Source organism: Aotus nancymaae, unplaced genomic scaffold, assembly GCF_030222135.1.
Source record: "Aotus nancymaae isolate 86718 unplaced genomic scaffold, 86718_ANA_hifiasm-v0.15.2.pri h1tg000048l, whole genome shotgun sequence".
NCBI classification, from domain to species: Eukaryota; Metazoa; Chordata; class Mammalia; order Primates; family Aotidae; genus Aotus; species Aotus nancymaae.
In genome coordinates, this window is record NW_026988462.1 from 13,023,931 (window position 1) to 13,038,571 (window position 14,641).

The window sequence follows — 14,641 nt, forward strand, 5'->3', positions numbered from 1 at the left end:
CTCCTTCTTGTTTCTGGCTTCAAAATGTTGATATTATCTTTAATTCTAACAGGTTATTCAATTACTTCTATTAATTTTTACTTCCAAAGGACTCTCAGAGTCAAATATTCTCTTTTATTTTTATCTCCATCAACCAAGACCGGGCACTCATTAGCCAACACCTGATTGACTTCAACAATATCATTGCCAATTTACTGACTTCTAGAAGATTTTGCATATGCTGCTTTATAATATCTATTTGCAGGCTGTATTTAGAAATTCTTTTTATTATTTTTAATTGTACTTTAGATTCCTGGGTACATGTGCAGATCTTGAAGGGTTGTTGCATAGATATTTACACGGCAAAGTGGTTTGCTGCCTCCATCCCCCATCACCTATATCTGGCATTTCTCCCTGTGTTATCCCTCCCCAACCTCCCCACCCTCGCCTGTTCCGCCCCTAGCCCCCTCCAACAGACCCCAGTATGTGATGCTAACCTCCCTGTGTCCATGTGTTCTCATTGTTCAACACCCGCCTACAATGAGAACATGTGGTGTTTGATTTTCTGTTCTTGTGTCAGTTTGCTGTGAATTATGGTTTACAGATTCATCCACAGTATTTTGAAACTCTAAGGGGACTTTTTTCCTGCTATAGCATCAAGTCTGAATAGTTCTGGTTCTCAGTTTCATAGATGATTTGACATAAATTTACTTCTTAAAATTTACTTTACAATTTTGCATAATTTTTTTATTTAGTCAGAAGAAGGGAGCAATGAACAACTAATATTTATGAAATGCCCACTATATTCCAGTTATATGAGACACCAAAGAAGACCATAATGGAAAGATTTTAAAAAGAGAACATAGTAAATGCTATAGTCCCTTCACAAATGTCACCAAATAAGCTGATATGACAATATGACACATTTTACAAAAAGTAGTAAAACTTATTCTGAAGAGTGAAATCAGATGGCAAATTCTGGCACAGTAAGTTAACTTGTTATGCTTCTGATAACATGGAAGGATGATTTAAAGACATGCATAAGCAATACAAGCACATTTTCTCCTATTTAACTTTTATATCTTTAAAATTGAAGACTGAAATAATATTCATAAGCCTACAACCTGAGACTGTGCTAACACTGAAGAAATAGGCCTATAAGAGAAATCTTGGTCACATACAAGATCAGTGCTCTAGTTAAGTTTAGAGAAGTTGTTACAAGTTCTCCATAGAAGCTGGTGCATTTCAGGGAGCTAATAGATTTAATGAGGGTGGTAATGGAGTTTTTCATTCTCATCAAGGAAAAAACTAAAAAGAAAAAAATGTCAATGAGCTTTTGAACAAATATACCAATAATTTGCAGTATCTTTTTACCTCTCAATATTTGTTTTTTTTTTTTTTTTTTGGTATTTCCTTTTAAGCTCATTTCCTAATAAAACTAAATAACAAATATGTGTGTGATGTGCACTTTTGAGCCCATGTACATGTGTTTAATAGACAAAGATGGAGAGACAGAGCATATATAATATATATATTATATATATATATATTTCAATTATATATATATAATATATATATTTCATTGATATCCCTAGGTGATATCAATGCTAGTTAAGATGAGAACCACTAATCCAGATGGAATCGAAGACTCTTATATATTCCAATAACATACAGTGCTTACAGTGTTCATAGTAGTTAATAATGTGGATTGAAATACATATTTTTCCTTTTTTGAATTGACTGAAGACCACTGAAGAACTTAAGAGCTGAAGTTTTCATTTTTATTTTTATGGTTTTTATCTCCTCAGTGCTTACCATATCACCTGGCACATACTAACTTCTTGGAAATATGTATTTTATGAATATTTGTGATTGAATACATGACTGTACATTCCCATATCTTGTTTTCTAGTCCCACTGGTATTAGCTCTGACATCTATTGGCAGGCTATCTTTTCTCTTTATTTGTACATGGCTGGTTCCTCTTTCTGTTTTACACTGGCAGAGCAAGTATTCAAATTAACCCCAAGAAAACAGCACTATCTTAAAACATTACCATTCAAAGTAATTGTATTAGTTTTCATGGGGTTGGGAGAACCCCATGTGGTACCAAAGTACCACAAATTGTATATTTTAAGACAACAAAAATTTCTTGTTCTATGGGGTTGGGAGGCTGAAAATGTGAAATCAGTGTTCGTAGGCTCTTGGGAAGAATCCCTTTTTGCTTCTTCTAGTTTCTATTGGCCCTGGCATTCCTTAGCTTGTGACCTCACAGCTTCAATCCCCATGTCCATCCTTACATGGCCCTCTTCCATCTGAACATCTGTATCTTCTCTTTTTATTTGAGTATCTGTCCTTGGATTTAGGGCCCACTCTAAATCTAGAATAGTTTGAGATTTTTAACTAATCACATCTAATTAGACCATATTTTAAATGAGATCATATTCTGAGGCTCTCTGTAGGTGTGAATTTTGGAGGGACACTGTTCAACTTACTACACTAATAGTTGCTAAGAACTAATGTGGAAATTGTCCTTATTGAAGAACTATGTTTGGTTTAGTCTTATGACTATTAGCCTATAGGACAGCTTTGCAAGGCAATCAGGGAGCTTCCACTTTTTGACACTTAAACTAAAGGTATTGCATTTCAAGAGCCATAAAATATGAAAAAGCACACAACTAGTTTGTTGTCTTAACATTTCTGAAATTCTTTGTTTTTCTTTAGGGGGAAAAATAGAAATATTCATTAAAAATTGTCATTGAGCATAATATTTGTGGATGTAAATTTTATTTTTGTATATGCTTAAAAACCTCACTAAGCAGAATTCAGATTTATTCTAATGACTGGTATACAATTGTTATAAATATCATTTTTACAATGGAAAGGAAAACACACTCTTATATGAGGAATATATTTTTAAAACACATTCTGGAATGAAAAATTTTGGAATTTTCAACTTCGTAGACTATGTTGTTTATACTGGGAAAAATGCATACTTTATCATTAAGAATTCTATAGCACAGTGAGTATTCATCTATAAATAAAATATAAAATTATAAGTAATAATATATAAGAACTCACTGTTTCTTAACTCATAAAACATATTCCTAAAATAAATAATAACTGGAAATTCAAGGAACAAATATTCTGCAATTGCACATTATTATAAGTATATATGTGTGTGTCACAATACAAACAGTGGGGCTGCTTTATTTTATTTTATTTTATTTTATTTTATTGTGGTAATAAAATATAACCTGAGGTTTACCCTCCTAAGAAATTTTAAGTGAACAATGCAGTATTGTTCACTATAGGTACAATGTTGGCAGCAGATATCCAGAATTATTCATCTAGCTTAACTGAAACTGCATGCCAATTAAACATTATTTTAGCATAATTTAGAAACTCCCAGTTATCCTTTTCATTCCTTCCCTGGAATCCACATTTTCACAATCTGATTCTATGAATTTTATTATTTTAGATACCTTATACAAGAAGAAGCATGCAGAATTTGTCCTTCCTTGACTAGCTTATTTCACTTAGCAGGATGCCCTCAAGTTTCATCCATGTTGTTACATATTACAAAATTACCTTCTTAATACCAGAATAATGTAACATAAAAAAATCAAATATTTTTCTATGGCATGAATGTTATCACATTTTAAAATAATATTTCCTTGTATGTATATCACATTTTCTTTTATTCATTCATCCTTTGGTGACCATTTAGGTTGTTCCCATATCTTGGCCATAATGAATAGTATTACAATAAACATGGGAGTGCTAATATCTTCTCAAGATCCCGATTTCATTTCTTTTGAATAAATATTGAGAAGTTGAATTGCTGGATGATGTGGTAGTTCTATGTTTGATTTTTTGAGGCAGCTTCATACTGTTTTCCATAGCAGCTGTACCATTTGTATTCCCACCAGCAGCATAAAAGTGTTTTGATGTCTCCCCATGCTCAACAACACTTGTCTTTTGTTTTTATTATAATAGCCACCTAACAGTTTGAGATATTTCAGTGTGGTTTTGATTTGCATTTTTCTGATTATCATTGGCACTGAGCATCTATCTATCTATCTACCTATCTATCTATCTAATCTGTCTAATCTATCTACCTGTTCATCATTTGTGTGTCTTTTTTTGGTAAATGTCTACTCAAGTTTTTAATTATTAGGTGTTTTCTTTTGCTATTGAGTAATAGGAATTTTTTATGCATTTTGGTATTTAACTGCTTATCTGATATATGGTTTTCAATTGTTTTCTCCCATTCTATGGTCTATGGTCTTTTCATTCTTTTGTTTCTTTGGCTGTATAGAGCTATTTAGTTAAATGTAATTCATAAAGTAGCTTTTTAACATATTTTGAAATCATGAAGTCTGATCCCCCCACCCCAGCCCTTTGTTATTTTTCCAGATTGCTTTGGTGCTTCCTGTTCGTTTGTGGATATGTATGAATTTTAGAAATAAAAAGATTTTTTTTTTTGTAAAAAAAATACAATTGTGATTCTGACAGGGATTAAATTTTTAGATTATTTTTGGTAGCATGGACATTTAACATTATTATTCTAATCCATGAACACAGAATGTCTTTCTATTTGTTTATACCTTCTTTAATTTCTTTCATCAATATTTTGTAGTTTTGTGGGTTTTTTTTTTTTTTTTGTGACACAGTCTCGCTGTGTCGCCAGGCGCCAGGCTGGAGTGCGGTGGCGTTATCTGGGCTCACTGCAACCTCTGCCTCCTGGGTTCAAGCAGTTCTCCTGCCTCAGCCTCCCAGGTAGCTGGGACTACAGGCGCACGCCACCACGCCCAGATATTATTATTATTATTTTTTTTGTATTTTCAGTAGAGACGAAGTTTCACCATGTTGGCCAGGATGGTCTCGATCTCTTGACCTCATGATCCGCCCGCCTCGGCCTCCCAAAGTGCTGGGATTACAGGCTTGAGCCACCGTGCCCGGCCTATATTTTGTAATTTTAGGTGTACTAGCTTTTCATCTTTACAGTTAAGTACTTGCCTCATTGTTTATCTTTGAAGCAAAGCTTTCAAATTTCCACCCTTGAGTTTGATGTTAGCTGTGGGCTTTTCATGCAAGGATTTTCTATGATGAAGTGCTCTTCTTCTATTCCTGGTGTGTTGAGTGTATTTTATCGTGAAGATGTGTTGAATTAAGTCAAGTGCTTTTTCTGCATCTATTGAGATGATCACGTCATTTTTATTCTTAGTACGGTTACAAGATTGATTTTTGTGTGTTGAACCATCCTTGCATCCCAGGAAAAAATTCATGTGATCACGATTTATGACCTTTTTAGTGTGTTGTTGAATAAAATTTGCTAGATTTTATTGAGCATTTTTTTAATCTACATTTATCAGGACTATCTTGTAGTTTTCATGTGGTGCCTTTGTCTGACTTTGGCATAAGGGTAATTATATATAGTCCTATAAAATGAGTTTAGAAGTCTTCTCTCTTCAATTTTCTGGAAAAATTTGAGAAGAATAGAGTTAATTCTTCTTTAAATGTTTACTAGAATTCACCAGTGAAGCCATCTGATCCTAGATTTTTCTTTGTTGGTTTTTTTTTTTTTTAATTACTGAGTGATTGAATCTCCATACTACTTACAGGTCGTTAAGACTTTCTATTTCTTTATAATTCAGTGTTGATATGTTGTATGTTTCTACAAAGTACACATTTCTTCTGGGTTATTCAGTTTTAGTAGGCATGTAATTGTTCATAATAGTCTCATGATTCTTTTTATTTCTGTGACATCAATAATCATGTATTCTCTTTCATTTATGATTTTGTTTGAGTCTTCACTCTTAGTCTTAGCTAGTCTAGCTAAAGTTTACTGGATTTTATTTATATTTTAAAAATAATTCTTCAATGTTTTCTATTCTTTATTTGTTTTTAAATGTGTTTATTATTTTCTTCCTTCTGCTAATTTTGGGCATGCTTTGTTCTTGTTTACCTAGTTTCTTGATATGTAACATTAGGTTGGTTATTTGAGATTTTTCATCCATTTTAACGTAATTTACAGCAGTAAATTTCCTTTTTAGTACTGCTTGTGCCATATCCCATAGGTTTTGGCATATTGTATTTTCATTTTTGCTTTCTTAAGGCATTTTTACTTTTTTCTTTTGATGTCTTATGTTACCCAATGGTGGTTTAAGGGTGGAATATTTAATTTCCACATAATCGTATATTGTCCAAGCATTCTGCTTTTGGTTTTGAGTTAGATTTCATTGTGGTCAGAAATGGTACTTGAAAATATTTCAGTCTTCTTAAATTTAAGACTTGCTTGTAAACAAACACATTTGATCTATCCTTGGTAATGTTTTATGGGTTCTTGAAAACAATGTGTATTCTGCTGCTTTTGCTTGAAATGTCCTGTATATGTCTGTCAGGTCCATTTGGTCTAGCGTCATTCAAATCCTCTATTACTTCATTGATATACTGTCTGGATGTTTCTCTTCACTGTTGAAAGTGGTATTGAAGTCTCCTACTATTATTGTATTGTTGTTTATTTCTTCCTTTAGTTCTGCCAATGTTTGTATTGTATTTTTAGGTGTTCTAATGTTAGTTGCGAATATATTTTTTAATTGTTGCATGTTCCTGTGTATCAGCTCTTTTATCATTATATAATTTCCTTATTTTTCTTTTGTGACAGCTTTTTACTTAAAGTCTAATTTGTCTGATACAGTTATAGCCACCTCTGCTTTTTTTTTTTTTTTAGTTACTATTTGCATGGACTGTCTTTTTTAATTCCTTTACTTTCAGCTTATGAGTATCCTTAAATCTAAGGTGAGTTTCTTGTAGACAGCATCATATAGTTGGTTTTTTTCTTTTTATTTTTCTCATTCTGGCATTATTTTTTGTATTTTCATTGAGGAGTTTAATCTCTTCACATTTAAAGTAACTACTGATTAGAAAAGATTTACTCTTGACATTTTAATAGTTTTATGTTAATCTTATAGCTATTTTGGCCATCTTTTCGTCTCTGGCTGTTTTCCTTTATGTTTGCTGGTGTTTTATATTGATATGCTTTGATTTCTTTTCTTATTTTGTATATCTTCTATACCTATTTTACTTCTGATTATCATGAGACTCAAATAATATGTTTATAAAGGCCTATTTTAAGCTGATATCCAATTAAGATTCATCCCATACCAAAAATAGATTTACTTGTATCTTATTCCTTCTACTTTACACCATTTTCACAATTTACCTCTATTTATGTTGTGTATATAGTAGCAAATTTTTGTTAAAGTTCTAAAAAATGTCTTTTAACTCTTCTACTATGATTAAAAGTAATTTACCAATCATTACATTATTCTATACTGAGAGTCTATATATTCGCCTTTCCAAATGAATATTAGTAAGAAATAATACTCATTGAAAAAGTAAATATATAGGAAATATTTTTATCTACCACCTTGCTGTATAGCATCCTTTCATTTTAACAGAAAAATTCCCTTTAGTATTTCTTGTAAGGCATGTCTAGTGGTAACAAACATTCTTAACTTTTGTTTGCCTGGCAAATACTTGTTCTCTCCATTTTTTTTTTCTTTTGAGAAAGAGTTTTGCTCTGTTGCCTAGGCTGGCGTGCAGTGGCACAATCTCGGCTCACCACAACCTCTGCCTCCCGAGTTCAAGCGATTCTTCTGCCTCAGCCTCCTGAGTAGCTGGGATTATAGGCATGCACCACCATGCCGGGCTAATTTCTGTATTTTCAGTAGAGACGGGGTTTCCCCATGTTGGTCAGGCTGGTCTGGAACTTCTGACCTCATGATCCACCCACCTCAGCCTCCCAATGTGCTGGGATTACAGGCATGAGCCATGGCGCCCAGCCTCTCCTTCATTTTTAAAAGACAGTTTTGCCTGGTATAGTATTATTGATTAGCAATTTGATTTTTTCTTTTAGCACTTCAAATATATAACATATCCCTTTCTAGTATGCAATGTTCTTTATGAGAAATCTGTTGATAGTCTTATAGAGATTACAAATCATTTTTGTATGACAAATCATTTTTCCTTGCTGTTTTCAAAGTCTGTCTTGTGACTTTTGACAATTTGATTATAATGTATCTTGATGTGCATTTCTTTGGGTTCATTTGATTTTGCAAATTTTAGATCTAAACGTCCATTTTCGTCACCAGATTTAGGAAGTTTTCAGTCATTATTTATTTAAATTATCTTCCTGTTTCTTTCTCTCTTCCTCGTCCTGAAAATCTCATAATGCATACATTGGTTAACTTGATGGTGCCCCATAAGTTACTTTTCTTCTGACCTTTTTATTTTTATTTTTTTTTACCTGTTGCTCTTTTAACTGAATAGTTTCCAATGACCTATCTTTGAGTTCACTGATCCTTTATTTGCTTGATATAGTCTGCTCTTGAATCTTTCAGGTGAATCTTTTAGTTCAATTATTGTATTCTTCACCTCTATTATTTGCTTGTTCTTTTATTTATTATTTGTTATTATTGTTGTTCTGAGACACAGTATCACTCTGGTACCCAGACTGGAGTGCAGTGACAAGATCTCAGCTCGCTGTGAGCTTTGTCTCATGGGTTCAAGTGATTCTCCTGCTTCAGCCTCCTAGGTACCTGGGATTATAGATGTGCACCACCAACCCCAGCTAATTTTTGTAATTTTAGTAGAGACTAGGTTTCACCATTATGGCCAGGCTGGTCTTGAACCATGTTGGCAATACTGTTCTGGCCTCAAGTGACCAGCCTGCATTGGTCTTCCAAAGAGCTTGGATTACATGTTTGAGCCACCACACTGGCCCTGCTTGTTCCTTTTAAAAAAATGTTTTCTATCTCTTTGTTTAAATTCTCAATTTGTTCATGTATTGTTTCCCTGACCTCACTGAGCATCTTTATTACTGTTAATTTGAATTCTTCACCAGGTAAATTGTACAGATCCATTTCATTAGGGTTGGTGTCAGGAGATTTACATTGCTTTTTCGCTTGAGGCATATTAGCCTGTTTCTTCATCTTCATTGATTTTCTGTGTTGGTGTCTCTACATTAGACAAAGCAGCCACATATTTCCCAATCTGGATAGACTGGTTTTTTATGGGTGAAGACTCTTATCAATCAGCCCAGCCAGAGATTCTGAGGGTCTCTCAAACTTTTGTGCTACTCAAATCCACTTTCTTTGGTTTTTGCAGGCCCTTGATATATAGGGTAAGCTAGGTCCTATCTGTACAACAGGATAGTAAGATAAAAGCAAGGTCCTTAGGCAGCTACCAGAAATTCTGGGTTATTGGATGCACCATTCAATTCTTTACCTCCCCAGAAAGAAGCTGGGAGCTGGGGTTTTTCATTCATTCTCTTTGTGCCGAACCTAGGAGGAGAAATTTTGGTGAATGATAGCTGATGCCTCATTTGTATTCTACCCCAGGCAGCTAGTTTACATCAGATTCATTAGTATTCTTTGATAGGCAGGATATAAGCAAGTTCTTTGGGCAGCTCTGGAGGAACAGCAGCATTGAACACATGGCTCTACTTTCCTCCCCAGGGTAGAAGCTGGAAGCTAGGAATTTTCTTCCATTTACACTATGCTGAGCTGGGAGGAGGAGCTATCCTGACTGCCAACACAAGCCGCCATCTACATTTTCTTCAATGTGGCCTGACTGTGCTGGTCCCATCAGCATTCCAAGCCTTACAAAATTAAAGCCAGTTTTCCGAGAAACCTCCACAAAGAGTCTATAACATTGGATGTGTGGACCAACTATTTCCCTCCCCCGAGAGAAGCTGGGAGCTAGGGGATATCTTCCCAATTTTATGATTCTATGCTGGGGACGGTGGTTCTGGTTAAAGGGTGTTCTTAATCTCCCTACTGGCTTTGATAAATTTGGTTTCCTGTTCAGCTGGGGAAAGAGGCTTTCAGTGATCTTCAGGATTTCTTAAGAAAAAAATTTCTGTGATCATTGCTGAATCAGTGTAGTCGTGGAGGAGAGGATTTTCCAGGGTTGCCCCTACCACTTCTTCCTGCCTTCACTCCCACTTTTGGACTTCTTAGGTCTAGAAAATTTGTTCAATTTATTAAATGTATTCTATGGTGTTTGTAAACAAAATAAATGAAGCTATCGACTCTGAAATTGTTTATCTATATCTTTTCACAATTGATTTTCTCCTGAAAATATTAGCAAAATCAAGTAGTTACTATTTTCATGTGTGCATATTGGTGTTTTCACTATAAAATATAGTGTGAATATCTTACATGTTATGCTATAATCTAAATGCCTGTGTCTTCTAAAAATGCAGGTACTGAAACTTAATCTTCAGTTCCATGGTACTGGGAGATAAGGTATGTGGTAATGGAATCAGTGTCTTTATGAAAGATGTTGGAGAGAGCTTATTTGTTGTTTCCACCATGTGAAGACACATCAGTGAGGCAACATCTTTAAAATGGAGGGTAGACCCTCATTTACTGCTGGATCTTCTGTCACGTTGAACTTGGACTTTCCATCCTTTATAACTGTGAGCAACAAATTTTTATCTATTCTAAGATATTTGCTTATAGCAGCTTGAAAAGACTAAGATGTGTTTTACCATCAACACCAAATAATACCTAATAATAATGGCAAATAATTGATTTTATATCAGGGTTTTGAAAAATATTGGTAAGATTACTAAAATCAAGCATCTTTTGATTATGTTTTAAATGTGTAATTTCAGAATATACAATTATGTTCTAACTTCAATTTAAGTACATTACATTTGTAGAGATATACATTAAGCATTTCAATATGTAAGTTAGATAAATTGAAACAATAAATGCTGAATAGAACTTCTCTCACATACATAATATTAGGTTAAGTTTACTCCTTGATGTTTAACAAGAAAAAGAAAATACTTGGTGGGTTGTAAAGATAATTTGATATGCTTTAATCTTTGCCTAAGAGCATTTGATTAGGAAGAACAAGCCATTTTGTTTCTAACACTTATAGCCTAAAGCTTGCTATAAATACATAGGCACTACCCATCCAGGGAAACTAACAAAATCAATTGTTGACATTGTGGGAAATCACAACATTGTAAGATTATATAGATTGCAATTTATAAGATAAAGTAGGCATACCTGTTTATTTATTATATTTTACTTGCCCTGCAGTGGAAAATAACTTGTAGGCAGTGTTCAATAATATATTTAAATAATCAAACAGAAGATATAAGTAGCACATGAAATCTGAGAATGCTACCATTTTTGAAGAATATGACCAGGAAGTGAGAGAATTCTATCAGTAAAACTAAATATGCAATAAACTATTAGCAAAGGTTAAATTAAACTTTAAATAAAATTGTAGAGTGAAAAATGTCACAACATATTTATTCATCATCAGATTCAAGTCAACATTAAAATCAATGCTTATAACTTCATAAATATTATTTAACAATCCAGAAGACTCAATTAATTGAACAAGGCTGGTTTTTCTTTTCCTTTTTTTTCATTTAGCTAAATCCATTTTCTCATGCCATAGGTTTATTTGCTTTTCCTTCTCTCTTCTACTTCTACATATGCACATTTCTATTTCAGTCTGCCTTCAGGATTTGAACTTCGTTTCTATTTCATTACTTTTATCTCCCTTAGCTGTATAAACCAACTAATTTTCTTCTTCTTTTTTCTCTGATTTTAGATCTGTTCCCAGAAATAGCAATTGTCTGATGAGATTGTGAAAGAATAGAATAGAATATCAATTTTCCTATTGGAAATGTCAAGTAGAATATATATGAGTGCATGTCACACAATAGATATCCATTAAATGTAGATTATATAGATTATTTCAAATTTTCACATGGAAGAACTCTGTAGAGCCTCTGTTCTACACATATGTTCCCGTAACTCCTTCTTGATGTTTCAAACTCCATATTTTAGGTTTAAATGTAATTTTAATTAAAGACACCTTTATTTTCTACCTTTTACACACACATATATAAATGCACTCTTTTTTTATTTCAATACGTTTTGGGGAACAGGTGGTATTTGGTTACATGAATAAGTTTTTAGTGGTGATTTCTGAGATTTTGATGCACCCATCACCCAAGCAGGGTATAGTGCGCCAAATCTGTAGTCTTTTATCCCACCAACCATTCTCCACAAGTCCCCAAAGTTCATTGAATAATTCTTATGCCTTTGCATCTTCATAACTTAGCTACCACTTACAAGTGAGAACATACCGTGTTTAGCTTCCATTCCCGAGTTACTTCACTTAGAATAATGGTCTCTAATTCCATTCAGGTTTCTGCAAATACCATTATTTTATTTCTTTTTATGGCTGAGTAGTATTCCATGGTGTATATGTGTATATATCTATCTATCTATATATATATAGATAGATAGGTAGATAGAGATATATACATATGCAATCTTTCCTAAAAATTGCATTGTGGTTAGGAGTTTCTGCTTCTCTGTAGAATAGAGTCATTTGTATTATGCCAGCATTCCAATCAAAGAAAACTAGAACGTTAATTAAACGGAGAAATTATCTCTTTGAAGGTATGAGAGATCTGCGTGGCAATGAGAGCTGAAGGAGCTGAAAGAGATGAAAGAACTTCAGAGAGGGGAACTGACATCTGCATTCACTGGTATTCTGGAAGATGTTGTTAACACTGAGCAAGAACACGTTTCAGAAATTGGCCTTTGTATTACCAAACTAGTGGCAGTGAAGAGCGAGTTTTGGTGGGAACTTGAGCTCTAGCATGCCCGGCATATGCCATTCTGAGGTTTTGCAGATCAGCAATATAAAATCAGCAGGATTCTCTCATTTTGTGAAAATATTGAGAGAACTCTAAAATAGAGATGATTTAGAGTTAGGGACGGACTGGGAGAGGAGCTCTGCCTTGACACTATACCTAGTGTTTAAAAAACTTGGGTGATCAACTAGAAATCAAATGTAGACAATTTCCTGGGTCTTCAATATACATTGACTGAGCACAGTCGCTATTTAGAATAAGGTGATTAAGGTTCACTCTCTTGATATGGTTTGGCTGTGTCCTGACCCACAGCTCACCTTGATTGTCATAATCCCCACCTGTCAAGGGCAGGGTCAGGTGAACATAATTGAATATGGAGGTGGTTTCCCCGGTTATGTTCTTGTGGTAGTGAATAAGTCTCACGAGATCTGATGGCTTTATAAATGGGAGTTCTCCTGCACGAGCTTTCTCACTTGCCGCCAAGATTGTGAGGCCTCTCCAGCCGAGTGGAACTGTAAGTCTGTTAAACCTTTTTCCTTTGTAAGTTACCCAGTCGTGGGCATTTCTTTATTAGTAGTGTGAGAATGAGTAATATACTCCTTACCCAGCAGAGAGAAGGACATATCATCTCTCAAGATATAATATCATTTGGAGACTTTTAAAAACATACATCTATCATTAGAAAAAAATTACTAAGCATATCCATGCTATATGACCAAAGTAAAGAGAAAAGCGCAGTGAATTCAGATCTGCAGTGATTGCTTTTGGAATTAGCTGACAAGGCCTTGAAAATAGCACAGAACACTGACATCTATGAAAAAGAATGAATTAGAAAGATGCAGTTAAGCTAATCAGGAAATAGACCAAAATTTGAATACTAACTTCATAAAGCAGCGTTTTAAAATGGTCAATAAACATGGGAAAACCTGTCAATTGCACTCTCACTAAAAAATGCAAATTGAAACCACAAGATGCTATCACTGCACACCCACCATAATGAATATAAAGAAAAAGCAAGAAAATAGCAAGTACTTTTAAGCATTTGGAGCAACTGACATAAATTGGCACATTCACTTTAAAAATTATTTGGCAGTATCTTATAAAGTAGAACACACACATTCACTTTGATCCTGAAACTCACCCCTTGGTATTTTCTAACACATACATTCAATAAATGATGCCTACAAGGTGTTCAACATGGCTCTATTCACAATATTCAAAAATTTGAAACAACACAAAATGCTTATTTACTCTAGAACTGGTATAATATATAATAATGGCATACAATCCAGCAATAGGTATAAGTGAATAAAACCTATGCAATTAACTTGGAAGAATTTCTCAAAAATAACTTTGAGCAAAGTCAGCCATATATAAAGATTACTTGCTTTACACCTTAATTTACACTAAGTTGAGTGAAAGGCAAAATTGATCTAAAGTGTTTTGAGTTCAGGATGGGGGTTTGCTGATTGGAGTGGAGCACGAGAAGCAATTATAGGTTACTAGTAATGTTCTGTTTCTAAATTTCAATGTTACACAGTTATGTTATCTTTTGTATTAACTTTAACTTATAATTTATAATGTTTTCTCTTGTTATAATTCATTAACGAGTTTGCATTAAAAATAAAAAGGACTTAAAAATCATGCAAAATGTTAACTACCACTAGAGAATTTATACTACCAAAATAATGTTGATCTTTAAAGCAGTCACATTTGGATGTTACCCTGCATTTATCCATGCATGACACTAGCACTACATAATTTATTGTCTATATTTTTGTAATTGCTTTTGAATTCCTTTGTGCAAAGTATTTTAAAAATTGTATTATAACCATTCTTTAATCTTTTATCAATATCAAATGCATTAAAATGCAACTCTTTCTAAAAATTGCATTGTGGTTAAGAGTTTCTGCTTCTCTGTAATATAGAGGCATTTGTATTAGGTCAGCATTCCAACCAA

General features: G+C 33.7%; 1 long non-coding RNA gene across 1 annotated transcript in view; it reads left to right on the plus strand.

The window, feature by feature from the left end:
- Positions 1 to 14,427, plus strand: part of LOC110569313 (uncharacterized) — a 109,648-nt gene extending 95,221 nt beyond the window's left edge. The window contains exons 3-4 of the long non-coding RNA XR_002479432.2: positions 10,252 to 10,467; positions 12,485 to 14,427. This is a non-coding gene — a long non-coding RNA (uncharacterized LOC110569313). The remainder of the gene's footprint in view (positions 1 to 10,251; positions 10,468 to 12,484) is intronic.
- Positions 14,428 to 14,641: the final 214 nt, after the last annotated feature.